Source organism: Chroicocephalus ridibundus, chromosome 6, assembly GCF_963924245.1.
Source record: "Chroicocephalus ridibundus chromosome 6, bChrRid1.1, whole genome shotgun sequence".
Classification (NCBI taxonomy): Eukaryota; Metazoa; Chordata; class Aves; order Charadriiformes; family Laridae; genus Chroicocephalus; species Chroicocephalus ridibundus.
Window position 1 is genome coordinate 39,321,772 of NC_086289.1, and position 25,948 is coordinate 39,347,719.

The window sequence follows — 25,948 nt, forward strand, 5'->3', positions numbered from 1 at the left end:
TGTCCTTTAGGTGACATTCTGAATGTCATGAAAATTCTGCATGCTTTTCTAATGTTTTCTGTGAACATTTTACTGTCTTCTCCTTTATTGTGTTTCTAAAACAATTCAAATAGTCCCATTGCGGGTCTGTCAAAGACACCAGGCTGCAGCAGTGAATCAGTGTCATCTGTTGTTTGGGCTGTAAACCCTCCGCGCTTCAACTTTTCAAAAATCTGAAAAGTTCGATGTGCAGGTTTACTCTATTTTCTGTTAGTGTCTGATTTAACAGATAGCCACTCTGGACTCTGAGATGCCACACTGGCTAGCTTGTCCCAGAGCCAGCTTCGTAACATCGGCTGTTTTTAAGGAAGAGTTTGCGCGGAGATGACTTGTCCTTTGGAGTGGGATTGGATGTCTTAAAACCACTGGAACTTGTAGTAATTCACCACTTTTGGAAAATATTTGTGTGAGCAGAGCTGAATTACCAAGTTTAAACTTGTTCTTTTCAAAGTAATGCTAGCTCTTGCCTGTCTCCACAGTGGGAAGGTCTAGGTCAGGCTGTGGTTAGGGAAGATCTTCCATCTCTCTCCCACTCATCTCCCAGTAGATGCAGTGTCAGAACTGGGTTTCTGCAGAGCTGAGGTCTGCTCTTCCTCGCAGCACTACCTACATACAGGTAGGGCTTCAAACTGTGCTGAGTTAAAAACACTCAGTTTGGCAGCTGGTGCCTCGCATGAATAGACAGCCCGATGTCCTGGCTGTAAAGACAACCAGGGATTTCACAGATGGTCTGCACAGGAGCCGGAGAGAGGACATCTCAATGACTTCTCTGACAAGGGTCTACTTCTGGTGTTCCCCCCTTCACCACAGGCTGGTGTATGGGATGAATCATGCCTCGAGCTGGATTTTCTGTTTACACTGACCCGTTTACAAGTTACAAGACAATTGTGTGGGCTTCATTTTAGATAATGTACCAACATGTTTCAAAACCGTGCATCTTGTTTCCATCGAATCTAAATGGAACAATTGTTAGATATCTCTGTCTTTTCATCCAGTGTGATTTGTAATGCTATCCCCAGCATCTTCTACCACAAGTGCTAGATACGATGGAATATGGCTGTTGGTTGCCAAGATTATTTTATTTATACAATTTTTTTAAAGTGCATACAGTGAGTCAGCTGGTTAAAACAAGCAATGCCTGCAGAATTGAGGCGTGAGGCAGTATAAAGTGGTACAGATGAGGAATATGGAACAAGCAGAGTTCATTTTGTTCATTTATTCTATAGATGGAATAAAGACGCAATCCCTTGTTGATTTATAAGTAAAACATTTTCTGACGCACTGTGAAATTTTAAGTGACTCGCCTTTAGGAAAAAATTCACTAAGACTTTTAAAAAAAATGGTTTGGAGGTTTTATTTTATTATAAACAGCAAATTCTTTAAATGCACATTGCATGCAGTTGAATTATGTAGTGAGTTTGTGCGGCACAGAGTACCGGAAAAAAATAATCAGAACTGAGATTGTAATTTTGGAATTTGATCGCTGCTCCTGTGTTCAGTCAGCCAGGTTCCACCAGCTGTGTGAAACCAGCATTTACATGCATTATAAACAGAGACAGACAGAAATATATAGAAAGGTATACAGAAAGCAAGAAATAATGCTAGAACAAATCCCTTACTTTGAATCAAGTTTACTTTCTGTTGCCAAGAAAAATGTGACTGAGTTGATTTTCCAGAAGTGGATTGCAGTAAATCAAGTTTTCATTGCTCCAATTTGACAACAAAAATAATAGTAATAAAAAAAGGCCAGAATAATACTCGTTGATGGAGACTTTTGGAAGATGGTGGTTTTCTGGGAGATTTTAGGGACACCACCTGTAAGTTTTGCTTGCTAGGAAGTAAGCATCATAATTCACAAACCTGTAACAGATAAGCTTCATTAGTTGTTGAGGATATAGTTGCATTTGTAATTTCACTGGTGAAAACTTTTACTTAACATACTATTCAGGCAGAATCAACCCCCTTTTTTCTACATCAGAGGAGAAAAAATGTTTGCACACAAAGGAGTTCTGCTCTTCCCACCCCAATGCTACTTAGTGATTTTGGTTCATGAATTTTCCTTGTAAGCAACCAAAAAGAAGTAGTGATTAGTCTCTGCAGAAGGTAAATTACGTGACTATTTAAAGAGCCTGTTCAGTGTTCTTTAATTTCTTGAGTTTATGGAGTATATCTTAAATGCATAGAAATTCAAGATCAGATGTTGAGAAGTGTAGAGATGGAGTTTGTTGGCACATGGTATGTGAAAATGTACATATTGTAAGAATCATTATAAGTAACATTTGCTTAATTAAAATAAAGGCGGTAATTTTCAAAGACGTCTGAGAGATTTAGGATTCTTGCTTCATGTGAAGTGTGAATTTGCATTCCTTACCTTTAATAATATTGCTCTTCATGCTGATTTTTAACATCTTTTTTTTAAGTCCTTATGAGTCACTTTAGTGGAAGAGAGAAGAGGCCAAGTAAAAGTAAAGGTTTGGAGAACATGCTGGACTGAAAAAAAGTAAATTTCATGTAGAAATAAATGAAATCAGTGTTTTGGTTTGGGCCGGACTGGCTGCTGAGATGAAGGCAGAAGAAATTAATTAAAACACTCTTTTTTTTTAAGTTCCTAATTAACAATAGCCTGTGTGTGTCTCTGACCTTGTTCTAGTGGAAATGGTCAGTGATAAATACGCTCGTGGGCTAAGGGGGTGGTATGAAAGGAGGTGCGTGGAGCGCGTCTGGGGGGCTGCAGCCCAGACCAGGGGCTGGGCAGAGGCGGTGGCACCTCAGAGGGAGCTGCAGGCAGAGGTGACGCGGTACGTGTGTCTGTGAGGTCACGGGCATCGGAGGAAGCTGATTGGTGAGCAGCGGGCAGCTTTGTGAGGTGGTGGTGCCCGTCAGGGGTAGCGTAGAGGAGCAGAGCGTAGGGAGGGCAGAGGCCAGTGCACGTGGCAGCACGTGAGGACATGAAGGGTGTCCCAGAGCCGGGCCAGCAGAGGTGGTGGAGGTGAGGGGGGCTGAGGTGAAGGTGATGTGGCCGGGAGACTGCTTGCGAGACCTCTTCAGGTAGGCCCTCAGCCAATGTCTAATCGCTATCCTGAAGCCCTAACTTTAAACCTAAACCTTACACCTAGCCCTTAACCCCATTCCTAACCCCGGATGCTCACTTCTGAGCTGAAGCCCGAAATCATAACCTCTTACGCTAACTCTCCCACTAAACTGAACCCCTAAACAAAAAAGGTTGCCCATGCCTTAAACACTAACCAGAAAACCAAACACTCGCCCTAATCCCTATCCCTGATCCCTCACTCCAGGAGGTGAGCTCTCATCCCTGGCCTTACCCGTAGCTCTCACCCCAGAGCCCCAGGGGCGACATCCTCACCAGATGCCCCAACCCAGCATGTCGACCTGAATCCCTAAGCCCTCACCCCCTGTTCCCCTCTGCCTCTCGGCAGCCTGTGGGCCAGCAGGAGGAGGGCAGGGCTGGGAGGGCCCGGAGGGAAAGGCCGTGGTAGGAGAGGGTTGCTCAGAGGCAGGGGAGAAGGGAGCTGAGCTCAAGTGAGGTGTAGGTAAATGTGACATGGTGGGGGTGGGCTGTGAGGTCACTTGTGTTGGAGGAGCAGAGCTTGGGGGTGGCGGAGAAGCGGCAGGGCGGCATGTGGGTGCTGGTGTGAAGAGTCGTCTGTCTCAGCACCTGCCCTAACCTTTACTTTAAAGCTTTCCCCTGGCTCTTACCCCAATCCCCTACTCTGATTCTGGACCAAATCCTATTTTAAAGCTGAACCCCAACCCTTACCCAGAGCACTAGCCCTGATCCCTAAGTGTGATATGGTACCCTAATCCTAGCCCTAATCCAAACCCCTAACTAAGAAATCTGGCCCATACCATCTCTGCTAACCAGAAACCTCAGGCAGAGACCCTCAGGCTCAGCCTCACGCTAGAAATGTACTACCAGTCTTCAACAGGACATACCAAAGCCATTGCTAGACCTGGCAATTAGAACTGGGTGAGTGCAGATGCACAGAGACATTGGGTCCTTCAACACTGACTAAAATATAATCAGCTTCACTGGATTGCAGCCCCAGGTCTCAGCCATTGCAAGCTCGTAATGGCAGCATACCGGGAGAGTCAGCAGATGTCTGTTGCAAAAGGTCAGGAACCCATTTCAGGAAAACTCAGAAATGAATCCTTTATGTACGGAATCACGGAATCTTCAGAGTTGCAAGGGACCTCTAGAGATCATCTAGTCCAACTCCCCTGCTAGAGCAGGATTGCCTAAAGCACATCCCTCAGGGCTGCATCCAGGCGGGTCTTGAAAATCTCCAGAGAAGGGGACTCCACAGTCTCCCTGGGCAGCCTGTTCCAGTGCTCGGAATTCTAGTATTTGTACTTTCCCAGCAATTCCTTCAGTCTTCAGAAAATGAAAAATTACGAGGATCTGGACAGAGCTACAGACTGAACCTGCTTTAACATTGCTCGTGGCTGTTCTGAGGAACAGAGACCTCTTCTTCCCACACTTGGCCTTTTCTTCTCCTTTCAGTGAAATATTTTATTGTATGAATAAGAAAGGAGGAGAAGGCTGTTCTCAAAAAAACAGGATCTTTGAAATAATACCAAAAATGTTTCGGATTTAATGATAGGATTGGTTTTCAGGCAGTCATCAATTGTAGAAAAATTAAGCTAGTCTGGAATTACAGCCTTGAAAGTGTATTTAGTCAGCACAATATTTTGAGATTATTATACCAACGTGCCATTTGCACTTCCTCTCTAACTTAAAATAAACGTATACATCTGCTGGTTACAAGGAAACATGGCAGCAGAGTGTCAGAACACCTTTCACCGAGTCTCCCATCGCTGAAAGGACAGCAAAGAAATAAAAGGCCAAATGTCCAGTTTTTAATAGATAGAGGGGTTTAGCGGTTGCTGACTAGATAACCATGTCATCCCCGCTGACTGCAGGATCCCCCCAGTTCTTGCCTTTTGGGATGAATTTTGATATCACGTGATGCTTGCAGACAAGGGCTAGGACAGGGCACCAAACTGTATAAAAGCACATTCTTACCTTACCCTTACCATGGTAGTGTGTTTTTTCTTAACATATCCAATCACTTCCTCCTGGGAATAGAAATAGTTAATAGTTTGGAGCAGTAGCATGGTTTTGAAGTGAATCCTTTGATCCTTCCTGTTTATTGTGTTTTGGGTCAATTTGGAGTGTTTTGATGCATGTGAATGAGGTTCCTTTTAGAGGCAACTAAACCAGAAGGCACTGAAATTCCAGTGGGCACAAAGTGCTCCGCTCCCCCTAATAGGGGTGTGAGGGTCCAACTGAGAGACGAATCCTGCAGGCAGCTTTGAACCACGTTTATGGTGGGGATGTAAAGTCTGGAGTAAAACCCAAAATTATAGATTGTGGAGATGAAATGGCTACAGCGCTCCCTGCTTTTATCTGCTCCTCTTGCACCATATCACAGGCTGATGTAACAGCCACAGGCCATAGCTGTGGTGTTATCTTCTAGTGCTGTAGAAAACTCAGAGATGAAGTGTCTGTCTCTTTTTTTTTTTTTTTATGTTAAAATCCAAAACAATCGCAATCTAAACAGCCTATTTTGCTTTTGTAAAATAATATACAGAACTAAAAGCCTTGATGATTAGAGGAAAAGGGTTCTACAGTGTGTGAACAACACACAGCATGATGCATCTTTGTTACAAAAATGCTAAATGTCGATCATTTATCATAAAATCTGCTGACAATAAGCATTAATCTAGTAAAGCAAGTAGTAAACCCTGTTCCCATGGCAATGCAATTAATTTTGTTTCTCTCCTTCTACTACATGCATGGAAGACTGGGCATTTTGTGGACAAACTAATTACAGCCCTTCTGCTGTGGATTTTTGTGGGTGAAATACATAATTATTTTGGTGGAACGTTGAATCAGTGGTAACCATGGTGTTGGTAGAACGTGCCTGTATTCCGTAGAGACCAGTGCACATGCTCCATGAGCAGCTCTTGTCCCATCCCTGGTTTTATACCAACTCTGTTTGAAGGCTAAAATTGGAGTTCTTTCAGGAGTAAGCCTCAGTAATATGCTTGTATGATGGAACCGTATTTTTTTTTCCCTGAAAAAAATATGGTAAAATTTTTTGATTTCTTCAGAAATACAAACAAATGTTTTCTGTGATGAACTGCACGTTGTTTCTTCCTTGTTTTTGCCTCGTTGTACTGTGGGCTTTGTTTGTTGTTTTTTGGTTGTTTTTTTTTTTCTTTTTGTGTGTGTGTATATATATATATAGTAGAAAGAAATTATTTGTCCGAGTAGACCTGTTCTGGGGAAAAGTTACATATCGCCACACATATATGGTGTCCTGTTTACGAAGCTTACCAATTTTCACTTAAACAGTTATTTTGAAGGCTAATAAAATACCATGTTGTTTCCCCTTACATGATAATTTTGTTTGAAGTCAGCACAACATCCATTTATTTCCACAAATTTCCATCGGCCTTAAAAGCTGTGAGTTATTTTATAAATCTAACTACCCAACCTACCCTGTATTTATTCCACTTCAGAACAAACCAACAGTTTCAGCTGTTGCAAACTAAGCCATGTGTACCTAAATATATCCGCTTTCTGCTTTAAGAACATGGTAAGCTGGCTAACTTCAATGTAACAAATTGCTTCTGTGCCATCAATTAACAGCCCTGATAATAAGTTTTGTTCTTTTTAGTGGTTGAGTCATAGCTCTTTGCATATTCTGGACAATTGAGTCCTATCATGTAGATAACTTACGAATACTAAAGTAATAGAGAAAGCAGCAACCTGCAAAATGTCTTTGCTTCATGTGAAATTGTCCGAAGATAATACTGACAGATGCTCTCTTAGTAAAGACCTGGATTTTTCCAAAAAAAACAGGTGAAATGAGCCCAACAACTGTACAATTCGTTTTCAAAGCCAACCAATAACAACTTACAATCTCTGCCCCAAAATAAAGAATCCTGTTCAGATACAGTTTCAAACTTGGTTTGATCCCTGAGATTTTTGCTGTATGGAGCAAGCAGAGTTTGGCCCAAGCTGCAGCAGGCACTTGTGCCTCGCGCATTGCAAGCCTTTCGATGCTGGAACGGTTTGAAATGGGTTTGGGTTAGGTGCATTCTGCATGTCCAGTCTGAAAATACGTCTTTTTAACTTCACATGACATTTTCAGACTGTATAGAACCTTAAAGTCTGGAAACATTGAGCTGCAGTCTGGGTTTAGGTTTAATTCTCTTGAATATGGGTAACTTGCAGTCACACTTTCTCGATGAGTCGGTGAACTACCCAAACAACAGTATTCATTGATGTAGGTACCACTATGCTGGTAACTGCCAAAAGTTTGTCACTAGATGTTACCAGGATGAAGCGAGAGGGGCACCTATGGAGGGGAAAAATGGCAGCGTAGCCCGTGACCACCCAGTTTCCCCAGTGGCTTCCTAATGCCCCCTGCTATCTGAGGTCTCACACCATTTGGAGCCCTGGGGTCTCTGCCCTGTGTCCCCCAGAAAGCATTCCTTGGTAGAGGTCCTTGGAGCTGTGAGAAAGGTGAAACCTCCAAATGTTTCTTGAATCCCTCAACTTTTATGGGCATTCCAAGTTTCCCCGTGGCACAGTCTCACCTGGGTAAACGCATGAGAAACGGCCCCCAAAATACTCCTACACCCACTAGTTGTGTTCTTCATCCCAGGGAGGTACTTCCATGTGCGTAACAAAGGGCTGTAAAACACCACTTGGAGATTTTACTGTTAAATGTTTTAGCTTGGGGAAGGGCAGAGAAGCTATTTGAGACTAAACAAATTACAGATGAGTGCCTGCTATGTTTTAGGGTAGATATTTTATAAGGATTAAAGTTTTTATGAATTTTTGCTTGGTTTCTGAGATGACAGCCTTCATGAAAATATGTAAATTACTTCAATGAAAACCTCAGGCACTGTTTTCTTGTTATTTTTCTTACTCGAAGCTGCCTTTGTCAGGTGTAAAATAGCAGATATCAAAAGCTATATGTTCTGTTCTTCTCTAGTTGTTTAGAAGGCTAAAACTTCTGTTTTAATACAGGATAAATATCTGATATTAGTTGCTCTTATTAATCAGTAATTAAAATATGAACAATATTATTCATCTTCTATTCTCTACTTTCCAGGTGATCAGCATACGATCTCAACAGCTATGGCTGAGAAGTGCAATTAAGGTAACGTAATTTCCCTTTTAATATGGGCACGCCTTTGGTGAAAGTGATTTCTGAAATAGTGTCTTCAATAATCCACTTAATAACCTGCATTCCCTGAAGCTCTGTTCACCTCTGGATGGGTTGTTTTTTCATTTACCGCTTTGTCCACTGCACTTCCTGAAAACTCCATAATTCTTCCCTTATATTCCTTATCTTTTCGTTTTCTAAGTTCAGTAACAAATGTTTTAAGATCTGTATAGAGTTATGTGCTGGGAATAACGCTTACATGATACACTTGCAAGTGAAGGTCGTGTCCTTGAAATACTAACTCAGAAGATGTTGTGGGGAAATGATAGAAAATCTATCCATAGGAGGCTTTTGGAATGATGCTTGCTGCATGCTCCACGGCACTAAGAATTTAATTGTTGATTTGAATCACAAGATGGCAATCGCCTCAGCAACTCTGCTGTACCACAGGGAAAAGGCAGTTGGTTTTGTTGGAAATACACATATCATGAGCAGAGTTATCTTTCTTCAAGTCATGTTTTCGCTTGTAAATTTCTAGCTGGGACTTCAAACAAAGAGTAGCAAGATAGAAGGTGGCAATATTTCATTGGTAAGTTGCACTGAACTTCGATGTCATTGTAAACTTAGGCAAAAAAAATACTTTAATTCCTACATGAATATGAACAAGGCAGCACAGTAGTGCTAACAGATTAGAAACCTAACGAACAATATTAAACAGTTGTTTTGAAATGACATGAACTAATTCTTGCCAAAGCATTTATTGTGGCAGTATTTCCTTTCCACTTCTGAATCTTCCGCTATTGGTTTAATATTGCTATTGGAGTAGGAAGCTGTAAAATCATCCTGGAATACTAAATGACCAGTCTTCTTTCTGTTGGGAGTTTTTGTTGTTGAGTCTGCGTGATTTATTTGAGTAAAGGATAGGAAAGCTCTCGTTTTTGTTAGTTACCTCCTTTGTAGAAACTTAAAACGTTACTTTTCTGATTTTACCTCTGGTCACGAGAGGTCTACTAGTAAAACCTCTTAATGTTTATTTCAGTAAGGGGATAATGCAGTCTGGCTGATGGATACTAACATATACGCAAAAAGAGCAGAAAAGAAATCCTGAAAAGTACATGCAAATTAGGTTATTTCAACACTGTGTAATATCTTAGGACAGGTTTTGAACAAAGAGTAATCAAGAACATCATCGTAAGTGAAAAGTGGGGTAAAATGCAGAATTCTGATCAGAAGGTGATTTTGTCAGACTTAGTGTTCCTTTTTTCTGAGATAGTGAACATCTCAGGCTACAGTGATGCAGGGGGCTTAAGCTGTCTAGATTTATAGGAAGCATTCATTCAATACAGTTCCCAAAGGAAATTATTATTTAAAGTGGAGATGGTGCAGATTAATACAGGAATTATACGAAGCTGTCTTAGGCAGATAAGGGGCTGGGAAAAGAGGGGGCTGTGACAGGATGTACCGAGAGGTGAGTTACTGGGTTGCAGGGGGAGTATTAGAGGTATTCATAAGGGACAGGTCTCTGCAACATTCCTTTAGTAACCTTGGCACAAGGTCTTCGATACAGTTTTTTAAACTCCTGTTATGCTGTGAAGGACAGAAGTATTATATGGAAGAATTCTGTTGACTTAGTGGATGAGTATAATAAAGACAGGCCAAAATTTAATAATAATAAAAAGCACGCTGCCATTCTGTTAGGGACTAATAGCAGGGTGGGTTGCTATAAACAAGAGTTTCAGCATATGGATGTTCAACTTTTTTTAAAAAATGTGTTTGGTTGTAGCACACGGCTAAAGCTTTCATAATCTACATAATTTTCATGAACACATGCTTACCAAAGAGTTGCAATTTACTCTAAACAGTTTAGAGCCTAGGTATTCAAATTCTATAAATTTTAATAGAATAAAATCTTAGATTTTAAATACCGAGTTCACAACCTTATTCTGTAAAGTTCAAAGTAGCTGCAGGTGTGAACCCTAACGTTGCATTAGGAGTAGGAAGTTGCCAGACTACTTATGTAGGAGCTGACAACTGATCTTCATATAACCAGCCCATCTGCCTCCTCCTCTACAAAAATCCCCTCCAAAACAAACCAGAAACCTGGTAACAAGCCAGCGCAAATCTCAGGCACTAAGTGAGCAGTCAGGTTACTTTGAGGTAGGAAACCTCATCTAGGATGGGTGTAGGTGTAGCACAAGCTCAGCCACAGACAGAAAGCTGGAGGCAGAGCAATAACTGTCATGAAGGAAGGTGAGGCCCAGGAGGTAGCTGGCGGATAAACTGGACAGTTTTGGAGATGGGAGGGTGGAGGGCAGCAAAACACTTAACTGCATCTCGGCTCAACCTGCTACAAATGCGATCAGTGCTCACAAAACACTTAGCTGCGTCTCAGATCAACCTGATACAAATGTGATCAGTGCTCATCCTGCCTCACAGGAGAATTACAGTCAGAGCCAGCACATGGTGAGGCGGTCCAGCTTACTAAAGTGTGTGTCAAAATCTATTGAGTGTCTGCCTTACGTGGCACTGGCAGGCGTATACTGGCTAGGAGGAGAGCTCAGTGTCCTCAAGGTCAGCTTCTTGCAGGAATTCAGGAACACTGGAAGGTTCACCGACACACTACGTTCAGGGTCGTCTCTCGACAATCCTTCCTCTAGCTGAATTAACCCTAAAACTGACAAGAAAAAGACGGGGCGTCTTAGGACAATCCTACCTCCAGAGCAGCAGCCCCAGAGTCACACTAAAATCATGTCATGGTGGTAAAAAGGAGCAAATGAACCCAAAAATGGGCCCTCCCCAGTGAAATATGGGTATGCTGTACTCTAGCTAACCCTCTGAGGATTAGTCATTCAAACCAAAAGGATGAGAAAGCGGTACTTTGTCACTGTACACTTAAGAATCTGCTCTTCATCTGATAAAAGGAATGCTCTACAGATCAACAAAAAATTGGTTAAAAGATAAGAAACAGCAGGTAGGACTAACTGATCAGTTTTCTGAGTGAGAGGATGGCAGCAGTAAGGTCTCAAAAGAGTCTGTGCTTAAACCTGTGATACTCCACTGATAAATGAACTGGAAAAGACAACAGAGTGTGCTGGTGATGCTTTTATTCAGAGCACTGAAGATGAGTGCTGACTGGGGAAAAACTGCAGAAGGATCATGCAAAACAAAGGGCCTGGGCAAGGTGATGGCAGGGGAAATTCACTGGAGGTGGTACAAAGTGAAGACGACAGAAATCCCACCCATGAGGTGACGAATGCTGAGGTGACCATTGCCGCTCAATGACCAAAATGTTGGGCATAGCTAGAGCTGTGAAATATAAAAGGTGCTTCTCTGAGAATGTTAACTTGAGTTTTGGAAATTACTTCAGTGTCAGTAGTGGTTATAAAAGCAAGTATTATAATGGGAAAGGGATCAAAAATGTTCTGAAAATGTCCCATTGTTACTCTGTAAGCGTGTCTCTTGCATCTTAAATAGTGTGCGGTTTGGTTTCGCCATCTCAAAAAGGTATAGTAGGAGCTAGGGCAGTTTGGAGGGTGGAAAGTGTGGCACAGATTTCTTCCAAGGAATGATTAAATAGTGTAGTATTCCTTCACATGGGAAGGAGATGGAGGCCTGAACAACTCCCCAGGAGTGAGTAGGGACCTGCTGGTCATTCTCCTTGCCAGAGGCAGAGGCAGGGAGTGAATTCAGAGGGTGGTGAGGGGAGGGGGCTCCCTAGCGGGTGGTGGTTATTGTGGAGTCAGAGTTATGGCAGGAGGTGAGTGCTAGCCGTTCACATCGATGCAGACAGCAACAGGACAGAGTTATGGAAGGAAAGCACACCAGGGCCTGAAAAACATAAAAATTTTGGTTTTTGTTCAGGAAGTGAGTGAACTGCAAGTGTTTGGGGGTCAGGTGGGAAATTCTCCCATAGGATGGCTCTGCTCTTCCCTTGGGGGCTGCTGCTGTCAGGGGGGGACTGCTGAGCTTGATGGACCCTACTGCGAAGGGCAGTTCATAGGTTGTTGTGGAGCTTAAAATGATGAGACCAAGAAGCCACTGGTGTTGGAGCTACCAAAAAAACCCAAACTGCTGAAAGGGATTTCAGGCTGTGCCTAGCAAGCAGGAATGGGGAAGTGTTTGCCCAGTTGTACAAGGCTCATTGAAACTATCATATGTGTTTTGATTACTTGTCATCAGAAGAAGATCTACTTAAACTTGGAGAGTTGTAGAGAAGGATGAGTAATTGCATGGTGTGCCTCTGTACGTCCCTGCTGCAGGACTGATTGGATTTGCTCGCTTTTGTAGCAATAGAGATGTTTTCTTTTTAAAAACACATTGAGGGTTCAAATATGATTGAGGGAATAGAACATGATAATATGGGTAGAAAATCAAGTAGACTTAAGTGTGTCTTGAGTATGTTTAGACTGAAAATTAGAAAAAGACATGTTAACCAGAGAGATGAGTGACATTCTAGAAGGGCTTTCCAAACACAGCTGGGACACAAACCCACTGGGTTTTCACGATGAAGTTTATGGGAGGGATGAGATGACTGAGTGGAAGTGCACCTGCAGTTCTCGGTAATGGCTTGCGATACTGGGAGCTGGGCGCCCAATTTGTGGGTGTCCCCAGGCACTGAAGGAAACAGACTTGAGTTATCTGTCAGTTGTATTTACTGTTGCACAGTAATACTGTATGTGATTATTCCTCGGCCTTGGGACTTCACAAGTCACCTCAGCAGTCCAGGAGGATGTTTTTGCCTCGATGCTTACTGATTTCTGTGATGTTTCCCTTCCTCCAACATAGTTGGACTGGTCTTGGCGAGTCTCATGGATTGTTTTTGTGTTACGTATTCAGCCATCTCAGAGTGCTCAGTCGTCCCCTCCCCTTACCTCCTCCACTTTTCCTGTCATATACTGTCATTTTTGAGACTCTTCTGCTCATCTCCTACAGATCATAATTTGATCAAGGTGTGTGGTTTAGAAGAACATTACTTTATGGCATGCAGTAAATGGAGAGGGCAGACTATGATATCCTGCAGGACGCTTTGCTCTTAACATTTATTATGTGATTGCTTGCAGTTAGTGGGGATTGGTGACCCAGGTGGTCCTTTCCAAGCCTGTGTTCTGGTGCACACACTGAATTCATTAGCTGGATTCAATGCTTAGGCGCTTAGCATTTATCTGAAAGTAGCTGAAGAACTGTCTTCCCTCAGAGGATAAATCTCTTGCATCTGCACTTCCAGTCCTGCCAACTCCGGAAGCGCACAACTGGCTTTGGAGCCCCCAGGCACACGTGGGATGGCAGTGCAGCAGCTGAACTGTAATGCCAGCAGTAAATCTGGTGCTACCTTAACAAAGCCAACGTAAACAATAATACATACACTTTTGTGCATAATCCATCAGCTCTGTATAGATTACAGTGGCTCTTTGGAGCTACTGTTAAAACACAGCAATTAAAACCACGTGGAGGGTAAGACCTGCTCGGAATGTACCTGCACTTGCTGTCATTTCCTGTAGCAAACCGTAATAATAGTGAAGATACAATATACTACTAATAAAGTTATAGTAAAGATATTCAGCACTGGGCAACAAATCTTTAGGCTTGTACTTGTAGAAACCCATGCTGCCGTATTTTTACTGATAGAGCTAGGAGTGGAAGCTAGAGATAAATTAGTATTGCCTATCCACAGCCTGCTAATGCCTTCATGTTGCTCTCTGGATGTGCCTAGATGGGCAAATCCTTCTAACAGAAAGGCAGATCGTGACACTTTGATGCAGCAGGCTGAATTTATGTTCCCAACACAGCAATGTTAGATATGTTAGGATCTAAAATATTTGGAGCCATATACAGTATAGATCCTGGAAGTTTCAAAGTATATTCTGTCATTTTAAAGCACCTTAATTATATAAATAATCTTGTGGAGATCTCTTACTCTAGTAGAAGAGTTAGATGGAAGAATAAAAAAGAGAGACTAAAAGGAGGTTATGAATGTGACACCCCTAGTCATCTGAACTAACACATTTTCATATGCTTGGTTTTTATAACAAATATAGAGCAGTGGAAAATATTTCCCTATCCTGAGGTCTGTCAGTGTAGTGTTAACGTTTTTGCCAGGACTGTAAAAGTCATGAAGACTTGAAACTGATGTTTTAATTTTTGCTATGAAAGGAAGCTCTAATATTATGAGTTGATTCTGGGGATTTTAACAACAAACAGAAAACTGTACACGTATAATAAGATGAAAAATTGTGTCACTGTTAGCTTACATGTAATAGGACCCTAAAGGACAGATGTTCTGGGAGAACAGATATCCATTAGAACATGATTGAAGGGGGAGATTTTAAAATGTAGCCAGTACCTACAGATGGAACCTTTAAATAAATAAATAAATAAAAAACTACTTATAAGTAGCCAATATAAATAATGCAGGGAATGCATAATATGTTCTTGATTGTTCAAAGCAGGAAACAAACATGCTTCTGCATTCTGAACAATTTGGAACTGATGGAGCCGCTTTGCAGTGAGGTTTGCTGGAAGGGAAGGGAGCCAGCCAGCCTCCTGGGCATTTGCAACAGCAATGTCAGGGCTCCAGTAAAGAGCAAAGACTTTCATTTGCAGAATTTGGTTTTTGAACAGTGTTTTTTTCCTCGCTGGTACTGTAACATGCATTAATTTGGGGAAGCTCTATCCTAGCTGAATCCTTTAACCTGTTTTGAAGATAAATAAAGGAGAAAGGAGAGGGAGGGGATGTAGAAGGTTATTGCATGTGTGAGTCTGTATGAAGTGATAAAAGGCGGGTAAAAGTAAAAAGAGTCATCCCAGAAAAAGCTCCAGCCACAGAATAGCACTAACTTCAGGCTTTTTACAGAATCATCCTGAAGATACGTATTTTCTGTTCCGTTATAATGTAATGCCTGGGTTGCCGGGCACGTACACCATTGGCCTGGCAGGCCACTATTTTCAGCCGAGGATGTTGTTTCTTAACAAAGGACGTTTCATTGGCGGAGTAACAGGAACAAAGACAGTCTCCTTGTGAGACTGGCCCCTCCAATGAACGGGGTGAGTGCTTTGCTGAGAAAAGTCAAGCATCGAAATAGTTTGGGGGATTGTTCATTTTAATAAACCAACAGCTAAACTCTGGAAATATTCATGTCAAAGCAGCAACTGATACAGTTTTTCTGTAGAGAGAAAACACACACTAGCAGTTAGAGTTGATTTAATTGTGCTGATAGTGAAATAGAAAACTGTGAACTCATGAGCAGAAGCTTAGTGTGTCAAAATTGCCTGCTGTTCTGCTACATGAAGAGAAAAGAATTTAGCACTGGACACTGAGGACCAGAAGCTTGAATAAAGACAGACAAAATTGTGTTTTTCCCAGCAAATACAACTGCCCTTCTTTTGAACATGAATGCAACTTCCCAGTTTTTGTGTAGTATTTTCCACTAATTATTTTAGAACTGTTTTCATAATGAAATTATAAAATATTCCAGTAGCTGAAAAATGATCTATCTATCTATCTATCTATCTATCTATCTATCTATCTCTAATCGTATTACCTTCAGAGCTGTCCATCTTAATTTTTATACCAAGGGCACACCTCTTGCCACCGGTAGTTGTAAATCTAGTCTTGCAACCCCTTCCACATGAAATCCTCAAAGCATTTCTTCATCAGCTTAACCCCTAACCCAGGTGCACCTTGTGGATTCACTAATAAATATGGTCTTGCTTTCCTGAACCTAGTTCTTGCCTTTCAGCTGCCATGCTCTGCAGCAGCCCAGGTGGCCTTTGCCATCCCAGTGACCATGGGCCATATCCTACCTTACTCTGAGTACTTGTAGCCTGTCCAAGTTCTTAATATATAGCCAGGTGATGCTAACCTTAACGGTGCTTCCAAGTCTAATCCCAGTTTAACTTGGTGACTTCTTTGACCCTCCTCCTGTATGTAGTCAGGTAGGCTACCTCCATAAGAGATTCCTTCCCTGATTATGATCTTTCCCTTTTTTATAAATAGTATAGCCGTGGGAAGGCATAAAAGTCACTTGCACAACAGCATTATGGTATTTCTGTATTGTTTCCCATTCCCTTAATACCTTGCTTGCTTTTTTGCATCACAGCTGTGCGGTTATACATTACCTAAGAAAATATCTATATATGTTAATTTTCAGCTCTCGCATATTATTACAGGGGTAACATACTGAAATTAGAGAAACTGATTTAGAAATCCATGTTATTAAATTTTATCTAATGATAAACATGCTTACTGATAAATATTCTGATAGGATTTTGATGCAAGAGTGATGTTGCTGGCAAAAGTATGTCATAAACCAAAGAATTCACATTAATTAACAGAGAAGGGAGCAGACTTTGCATTTCCATAAGCTAAAAACCAGTGCAAAATGAGGAAATGTATTTTAAACAACACGCGGCTCATTTGTGAAACCTCCTATCTAGTGAAGTTGCCTGGCTTTGTAAAAAAAAAAGTTTCCATACTACTGCGAAAAAAATTAGCATACATAATTGAATTAACTTGTTTCTTAAAAAGGCTATGTCTTTGTTTTCTAGTTTCTGGCAATTTGGCTGGTCTGGGAATGAGTTTTGCCACCATGTCCTATGCTACTAGGTGCTCTCAAGTACATTCATGCTCTTTTGAGATAAGGAATGCTTAGCGAAGTATGGAATAGGAACACCAGGTAACTGTCTAGGGTTATTTTTGTTCTGTTTCTAACACGGTGCCCATCACCACAAGATTTCAGTATTCTTTACGGCAAACCTTGCTGTACTTAAGCTTCCTTACGTGAGCGGAGCTGAAGGTCGAGACCTCCCTTTGTGCTGTCCATCTATTACGTTAGGAGCCAGACCGCTGTGTTCTAGGGAGCTTAAGGGCAAGACTGTCCTTTGTTATGACAATAATGGCTTTATTCTTAAAAAGTAAAGAATATTAATTTTACAGCAGTAGCTGCATTACTACCGTTGCTTCACTCACAGCAGTGGTTCTTGCACATTAAAAATGCTGTGTTCCTGCGGTGCTGTCATCTTACTGCTGATGGATGCACTTGCATCTGTATCTCCAACTAACCATGAAGCTTGACTTCTCTGGCCACAAATTTACCTTATTTTCACAGTGATCTTCTACATTTTCTCTACTAAAACAATGCCATAAGGAACAAAACATTGATTACACTGTTGATCAAATAGCATCACAGTGGGAGCCAGCCAGCAGCGCCAGCAGTTAAAGTTTATTAGACATCTCTTCTTAAACAGTTTATATTCTTATATGTGATATCATGAGCTTGCTAAATGGCTACATATCTTATTTATGCCTTTCACACTCATTCATGTACACCAATAGTTATGCTACAAACACATGCTTTTGCACATAAATAGGATCATTATTTAGTGCTAATCCAGTTTACACATATTCTCACTTAAGCGACCGCAGGTCTAATTGGAGTAGTCAAACTGGAAGCCTCATGCTTTCAGTAGCATTTCACCAGGATTGTTCATGTTTTGTTTGGAATCTGAACTAATGTAAGACTTCTCTGATAATCTGGATTTTTCCTCCTCCTTGTGTTGTGTAGTTTTACAGACATTTTATTATTGTCTTTGCCATAATGTCGATTATAAAACGTCCCCTGGGGAAGTAGTTATTGGGGTTTACAAGAAGAGAAGCAAGACAGAGAAGTATTAAGGAAAGTACGTTTTTAAGAGCATTTAAAATTGGCAGAAAATAGGTGCCAGTAAGAGAGATTCCTACATGGAAGGTAGAGTCCACCTTAGTGGATTTTGTAGTTTTGACTTCTCCAAGAAGAGTTGGCAGCCAAATCTGGGCTTGCTGCTTGAATAAATGGGCATTCCTCCTTTGAGTATGATGCCATTACATTACTGACTTTATTCTCTGTATATATTTCTGTCTGCACTTTAACAACATTAATTCTTCTGAATGTAAAAACATTTAATTCAAGGCCAGGTTGGATGAGACCTTGAGCAACCTGGTCTAGTGGAAGGTGACCCTGCCCATGGCAAGGGTGTTGGAACTAGATGATCCCCTTTAAGGTCCCTTCCAACCCAAACCATTTTGTGACTCTGTGAATGTAGTCTGACTTTTCATAGTTGAAATCTTCAATGATTATTTCCATGGATAGTGAGAAAGTCCACCCTAACTTAAGAGTAAAGTATTTCCATTATAAGAATAAATAATACAAACACCGACCTTTCAGTCCCAAGGAGAGCGTCTGTGTAAGAACTTCACAGCTTCTTGCCTCATTGCAGACTCACATGTTGATTATTTGAATGTAAATCAACACGGAAGGAAAAACAGTCTCTGTAGTTACGATAGCAGAGTCCACTTTTTCTGTTTAATATAATATAATGGATAATATATAAATTCACCATCAATGTGTAATTTAAATGATGGCTGCTGTTATGTATCAGTGTGGAGGTGTGGAAAGGGAGAGAAAGTTAAAATAGTGAAAAATCTGCTACATTTTATGAAGAGAGAATGCCTATCAGGGAGTTTGCCAGCTATGCCTTAAAGCATCTTTGCAACCAGCTATGTGTGTTGATAGTATTTTAGGGATTAGAAGCGGACCTTTGAATATGAGTCATCGTGATTTCTAATCGAGATGTGCTAGCATCTGATACAGAAAATTGTGAAAAAAGAGGGTTTTTTCTTATTATCACTTCTCTTTGAAGACCCTCCATCTTTTCATACGCGTTTCTGATAGAAAGGTCCACAGTTTGCTGTGACTACCCATAGCCACAAACAAACAGCCTGCACTCCTGGTTCTTTGTTTAGCCTAAGCTTCTTTCAAGTCTTCCACAAGTCTTCGACGTAACCAGAATCACTGGTTGACACCTATCATGGCTTCAATTTGATGGTAGTTTTAACTTAGGAGCAGGGCAGCTGAGGATCCAGAGAACTTTGCAAGGAGCTTCTGCACATGGGCACGGCAGAAATGCTAGAGGAAAGTGGCAGTCTTGTATGACGTTGAGATGAGGAGAGGAACGCGAGATCCCAGCCTTTGTGATGGTGCTGGTTTCTTGAGATGTGAACAGATCTATCATTTGTAATGCGACACTCTACAGTGCTGGCATAGGTTTTGCTACTGTAAATGTCAACACATAAGAGTAATGCTTAAAACCTCAGTCACTGGAAGAGCCTTCAGCACCAAGACTTAGAGCGCCATTAGGAGAGTGACAAGTCTGGCTTTGATTCAGCTCACCAGGTTGATGAGTTATGGCAATGTGACCCTACTGAACAATCTTGTACTGTGTTTTTCTCCATCTTGCCATTACTAGATCTTCTTTTTGGAGATAGGGGCAAGTTGTTATGCCCGCCATTGCTGTTCTGGGCAGATAATATTTAGAGGCTTCCCAGCTTGTTCTATGCTTCTGACACTTAAGGACCAGTGACTAATTCAGAATAAATGTTTCGTTAATGTGACTGTTTATAAAATCATACTGGCTGTGTAAGACCCATCGCTTCTGAATTCTTTGTGGTCACTGCAACGCCTGATTTTGCAACCACAGTTTGCCTTCATTGATCTGTTCAACAAATTTTTAATCCTTACGTGGATAGAGCTCAGAAAACACTGGTATTCTGTTATTACGCGTTCTTAAGCACATACAGGCCTGTCTGTACTGAAAGTTGTCCAAATCAAGCTGAAGCTGAGATAAGAGCATACCATTTTTCTTGCATCCCAGATGACTTTAAACATGGTATTTCTGAAATTGTATATATTGGAAGACAGGAGTGCTAGCCTTTCATCTTTCTTGGCAATGCAGAGTGTTGCTTGAACAAGGCAGCAGATTTGACGTTATGATTGATAACCCTTTCCCCATGCTCTTCTCATGGGTTGTATGTGTGAGAACGTTGCCCTTGGCAACTTTGCTGCCTCTCCATCTGTAGGAGTTAGCAGTGATGGCCGGACCTGCAACACAGACTTCTCATGGTTGAAGCCTTCAGACTTAGCTCCCTCTTCAAACTCTTTCGGAACTTTGTCTTGTACTGCTTTTATGTTATTTGCTGCGGCATGATGGTGTGTGTTTGGGGCTTTGTCCCTTCACAAAGCAAGTGATACCAGGCTCTGGTGAGGCCACCTTGCCTGTCTTTCCATAAGGACGGGTATTGAGGAGATCATATCCTACATTAATTCCAAAGGTAGCCCTGAACTTCTACCAGGACTGACCCATTACTTACTAGCCCTTGTCTTGAGACTACTATTTATGTCAGAAAAGAGCCGATGTAGTACTTAGTACACTTGCTAGGTACACGTTAGGCCCTCCTGAGACATTCCTGTGCTTTTATTTATCCAATCTGTCCCCTGTCCCTACCTCAACCCTGGAACTTTTTATTAAATTTCTAGAAAAAGAGCCTTATAGACTACATGTATATTCATCTGCTTTAAAATTATTGGCAAGCCTCTGTCCTAAATATAAAGGCAAAGCCAACACCATCTCCTTCAGTCTCCAAGACCTGCAAGTCAGCAGAGTGAAACAGCCCACTGCCTTTTATTAAATGTTATGCACTTGACAGCCAAGTCAAATGCCAAGGTTGGGAGAGCGGTAATTCAATTCTTTATTGAGTAATACACTGAATGTGTTGTTCCTGTCCTCCAGAGAAACGTGTGACCTCTCCACTGAGGTGCATCTTAAAACAACAGGTACTTCCTTGGAGGTCACTGGCTTTTCAGGGTGATGTTGGCGGTGTCTGAACCCCCCCTCCACCCCCCGCCTTTCACTTTACAGAGCCTTCAGCAATATACAGTTTAGGAACTGGAGAATAAATGAGAATTCATATCTATGCTGTCCCCAGAAAGACAGTGATGAATAGTTGCTATGAAGGCACCTCATCAAGAAAGTAAAGAGAAAACCGATTCTAAAACAGTAATTTTATCGCTACTTTTTTGTGGGAAAACTAGCCTTGAAGGAAGCTAATGTACTTAATTGCTTCACTGTGGTTTTAAGGGTTGCTTCCCTGAACTTTCCCTCCAGCTTGAGTTAGCTCGTCTTTAGTATTTGCAGTAATTAATTGCCTTAAAGCATAAAGAGACTCCCTTCCTGCTCCACCCTGATGTATGGGGACAGCGTATGCCTGCCTTGTACTCATGCTAAGCTTTTTGAACTTGAGCTAAAAGCTTCATCTTTCTAGTGTGCAGGAACTCAGTGAAACCTCCTTCATCCTTTGTGCAGCAAACAGTCCTATGGAATGAGAGAGCATCTTATTCTCCTGTGCTGCATGGAGAATTGACCAACTCGCAGCCTTTAAAAGCAAGCAGAGCTCAGACAATTGCATTGAGATTTCAGGAGGATAACCGTGAGGATCCGCCTCAGCCACTAAACTTTGGTGGGCTGAAATAAAATGTATCTTAACTGTGCTTTTGCTGCACAAACTACATCAAAGCCCCCGAAGCGGCTGCTTCCTTATTTTCTATGTACAAGTTGTTTTTATGATACCAGTGTATTATTTTGCAAGCAGAAACTAGTCTACCTGGGACTGCATTGCCTTTGAATTTTGAACTCAGTGCAGCCTTTAACGATCAGGTTGTGGCATCAGGCTTCCTAATTAGAGCACTTTCAAAGGTGCATCTTTATTATGGTCCCAAACAGCCTTCAGAGGTGAATCGGAGGGTATGGCAATCATAGAGCTGCAAATGTGCAAGAGGCATTACGTTCAGGAATTTGCTTGTTCTCCTGTATACTTTATTTACTCTACGTAACATTTGAAAACAAGATGATTTTTTAACATCAGCATATTTTTGCTTAAGTGTACAATTCATGTTATAATGGGTGATACTGTGTTTAAAATAACTAGCTTAGTGGGAAAGTTTTTAAATTTAATTTCACTATCATGTAGATTAAGAGTTTGGGGGTCCAAACATGTGCCAAGAATTAGCCAGTTGATTTCATGAAGTTAAAATTTTCACTCTCCTTTTTGGTAGTTTGGTAGTTACTCTCAGGATCAATGAAAGATTTCTCAAAGGGCACTAAAGTCTACTGAGAGTGAGTCCCTGCTGTGAGGAGAAAAAGCTTATCTTCTGCCTTTGAATGTGTAAATAAACACAACTAAATGGAAAAAGGCAACAATGAAACTGTTGGCCATTAACAGTTACGGTTAACAGACCTAACATTAGATTGCAGCTGTGTTGTGAGGTTATAGACCCATCAGATGTCAAGTATTAGCCATAAAAAAAATCAATCTAAAAGACGTTGGAGTTTCTAAGGATCATATAATGTCCACTGACTGTAAACCTATGGAGTAACTCTGGTCTACAAGCTCAGCTTCAGAGGCCAAACGCTGCTCAAGCTATGAAAGCCATCAATCTAGTTGTCCGTGAACCGTGTATTCATGATTTCAGAGCATCTCCTAAGCCATCTGCACCTAATCATTGTAAGAACGTTTTCACGCTCTAAATGGTGATTGTCAATGGGAAACATTGACATGAAAGAACTTAAGCCACCTGCTTAAAATGTGTAACCGCTTGCCGCTGTAAGCAGCGTGTTAGAACTGCATTGCATGTCTTCCGCTAGGACTGGAACTAGGATTCAGCCAGGCAAGTAGTTTTAAAGAGAAATAAGTGATCACAAAAAAAATTATGCAAGAAGAAAAATCTCCAATCTCTCATCTTTTTTTTTTGTTCCTGAAGAAACAGGAAATCCTTGCAGATTTTCAGGAGCTTTTGAAATGTTAAAAGGCAAACTAGACTAAAACAAAACATGAATAGAAAACGCTTTAAAAAATACAATGCCTAAAGACATGATTGCCATTGAAGGTGACAAAGAGCAATTGGCAAATTATATTTTCCACGCTTCTGCCAGTCCTATTGGAAGGTTCTGCCTTCCAATATAAATGAGTGATATATAGCACTGGTTTTAGGATAAACCATAATTTTAGCTGAACAGATATAACCGATCTGCACCAATTGTAATTTTTTCTTACATGCTTGGGATAAAGGAAGGCAGGATCACTATTCAGTTAAACGGGATAAAACCTTGTAGGCATAAAAGCGGTCTTGCCCGTCAGCCTCTCTGGGATGTAGATTGCTGGTTCTGAACTTTTTTTTTGAGCCAGCAGCGCAGCTGTCATCAGCTTCACCCTTCTACTGGCTTCCTGCCTCTTTGCCATCTTCCTGATTGTCCCTTACTTTCCTGCCATCAGCTGCAGCAGGGCCTCTGAGAAGACCTAAGTAGGGCTAGATACTTTGGATGATGACTGGTGAAAGAGGGAGACATTAGCTCTCTTAGAATAGAGTTTAAAATAAATTAACTTACTGTTGTATACTTATGTTTTCTTAGTTTCAAGAGGTATTGTATGTATTGAGTAGGACCAATGCACCAGAATTGAGTTAATTGTAATTCCAGTATGAGTGCAATTTATACTTCTTGCTCCCTTTTTCATACATGGGCATAAATTTCGTCAGTGCTATTGTCTTATTTATAAAGCTGCAACAGGAGGGTTGGGTTTTCTTGCCCAGGTTGTTTCAAGTGAATCTCCTGCTTTTTCTGGAAGGTCTGAAAGCCAGGTGGATCGTTAGGCTGTGTCTCCCATGTCTAGGAGGGGCCAGAGGAGCTGCTTGCTCCTGTAGAGGCAGTGGAAACAACAAGCGAGCTCTGTGTTCCAATTTAAAATAACGAAGCAAACCTCGAATCTAACCAGGGGCTAAAATCAAGGTATGTGTAAATAATCCCAGCTTGGGCAAAACAAGAAGGTTGTTCTGCTTACTTATTTTGATAGAAATGCTGCAAATTTAATCTGAAGTGGTATTGCAGTTTTGTGGCCCGCCGTGGGCAGGCTGGGGGTTCCTGGTAATTCCGCTAGGTAAGGCCAGCGTGGTTGCCTTGTATCTTTCGTAGCCTTTGTTTGAAGTCAGGTTGCCAATCTGTTTTGTTCTGCTATTCCCAATGACTTCCTTTTGCAAACACTTTATAACACGCTTGATTGAATGCGATGATTATTATTACATCTTTGTTATTCTTGCAGTCTTTGCTCACAGGTTGTATTTTACAATTCTCTTAATACTCCTGTTGTTCTTGAGTGTTTTCCCCTCTGCCTGCGTATGTAAGTGCAGTGTCCAAATCTGGATGGGTTGTCTCACTGGGGAGCAACAGTCCAGAACAGAGCCAGAATTTCGTCCTGTTCCTCACAGAGAGGATTCCAGCCAGGTTTTGGGATGACATTGCAGCATTTAGTTGTGATCCTCTGCGGTCTCCCCAGTCTTTCTGTTCAGTGCTGAGCGAGTCCGTCCCCAGACTGTACCTGCACATTTGACCGCTTCTTACATGTGGTCCTTTGCATTTGTCCTCCTTCACTTGCCATCTGAGGTACAGGGTCTCCCACATGGTTTCTGGGTCAGGAAAATAGATAATATACTGTGACAAAATCTGAATGTGACCAAGTTAAATGATTCCATTTTTAAATTGTGAAATGCCTTCAATAGGATGCCAGATTTCTGCTTTTTCATTCAGTTGATATTTATGATAATTATCCTGTTTCCTAATTGAAGAAAGATAGAGCAAGAATGAGAGCTCGCTAAAAAAAAAAAAAAAAAACCAAAAAAAAAAGGGTAAAAATTCACCTTAAGCCATTCACAGTACAGGCAACTTCTTAAAGTCATTGGCCCAGTCCAGGTACCAGTTTGGAGAGAGATGGGAAATGTAATTTCTGTCTGAAACCAGGGCAAAATCAGCTGAGGTGAGTCCAGAGTCAGGCAGCAATGAAATTACCTTGCTTTTCTTCTGGGGTTAATATGAGCAAGTCTTTAAAAGAACAAAGTAGGGCTGATTATAAGAGTGCCCATGTGCTGTTTTGTAGCACTTGGGATGAGCAGGTGCTTTTTTTAAAGCAGTGTACGCTCATTACAGAAATGGTCTTGGAAGAAAAAAAGAAAAGGGAAAAAAATAAGGATGTTATTCAGTAAAAATCTCACCCTTAAAGCAAATAAAAAGTGAGGAACATCTAAGGGTTATGTTGGAAGAGAAAGGAGGGGGAAATGATGGTGAAAAAAAGCTGAAAATGAATGAAAAGTGCCATTGCGATGGGGAAAAAAAATAAAGACAAACATAGTCCTGATGTATGTACGGAGCATAACCTGCAACAGGGGCAAAGCAAGTGTTCTAATTTCTACAGAGGCAGCGGCAGCCCAGCTGGGTCTGTGTCCTCCTCTGGGCAGCGTGTTACGGGAAAGCTGTGGGGCAGCTGGGAGAGCCAGAGGAGAACAGTAAAATCAACCAGAGGTCTAGAAAATATGCCCTGCAGTGACAAATTGATATTATTCAGTATGAAGACAAAATGAAAGCGGTCTCCAATACATGAAAGGCTACTTCATAGAGGAAGACAGTTTATTCTTTTTATCCATAATAGATGGCATAAAATTAATGGGTGTAAATTGCAATAAGAAAGGTTCATGTTAGATATCTGGGGAGGCATTTAGAGCATTGACAGTCCAAGTAGTGAATAAGTTGCCTGAAAGCAATGTAGAATATGATGGTGATATACTGAAGTTAAATGTCCATGTCTTTAAATAAACATGGATTGGGAATGAAACAAAGATCTGAGCATGGAAATGGACCTGATGACCTGCTGAAGTTCCAGGCGACCTGGTGGTTGCTCTGAGGTCATTAAAATGCAAGCCCTGACTCTGCTTTTGTCTTAACATACCCAAACCACACTGAGCATAGAGAGGAAAAGAGTATCTGTGTGAGAAGGAAAAAAAGCCAATGCTGCC

General features: G+C 41.3%; 1 protein-coding gene across 20 annotated transcripts in view; it reads left to right on the top strand.

Annotated features, from left to right (window-relative positions):
* Window positions 1-25,948, top strand: part of PCDH15 (protocadherin related 15) — an 811,115-nt gene that overhangs the window by 317,429 nt on the left and 467,738 nt on the right. For all 20 annotated transcript variants that reach the window (XM_063340181.1, XM_063340176.1, XM_063340196.1 and 17 more), the window contains one exon: window positions 8,190-8,237. The gene's annotated coding sequence lies outside the window, so the exon portion shown is untranslated. The remainder of the gene's footprint in view (window positions 1-8,189; window positions 8,238-25,948) is intronic.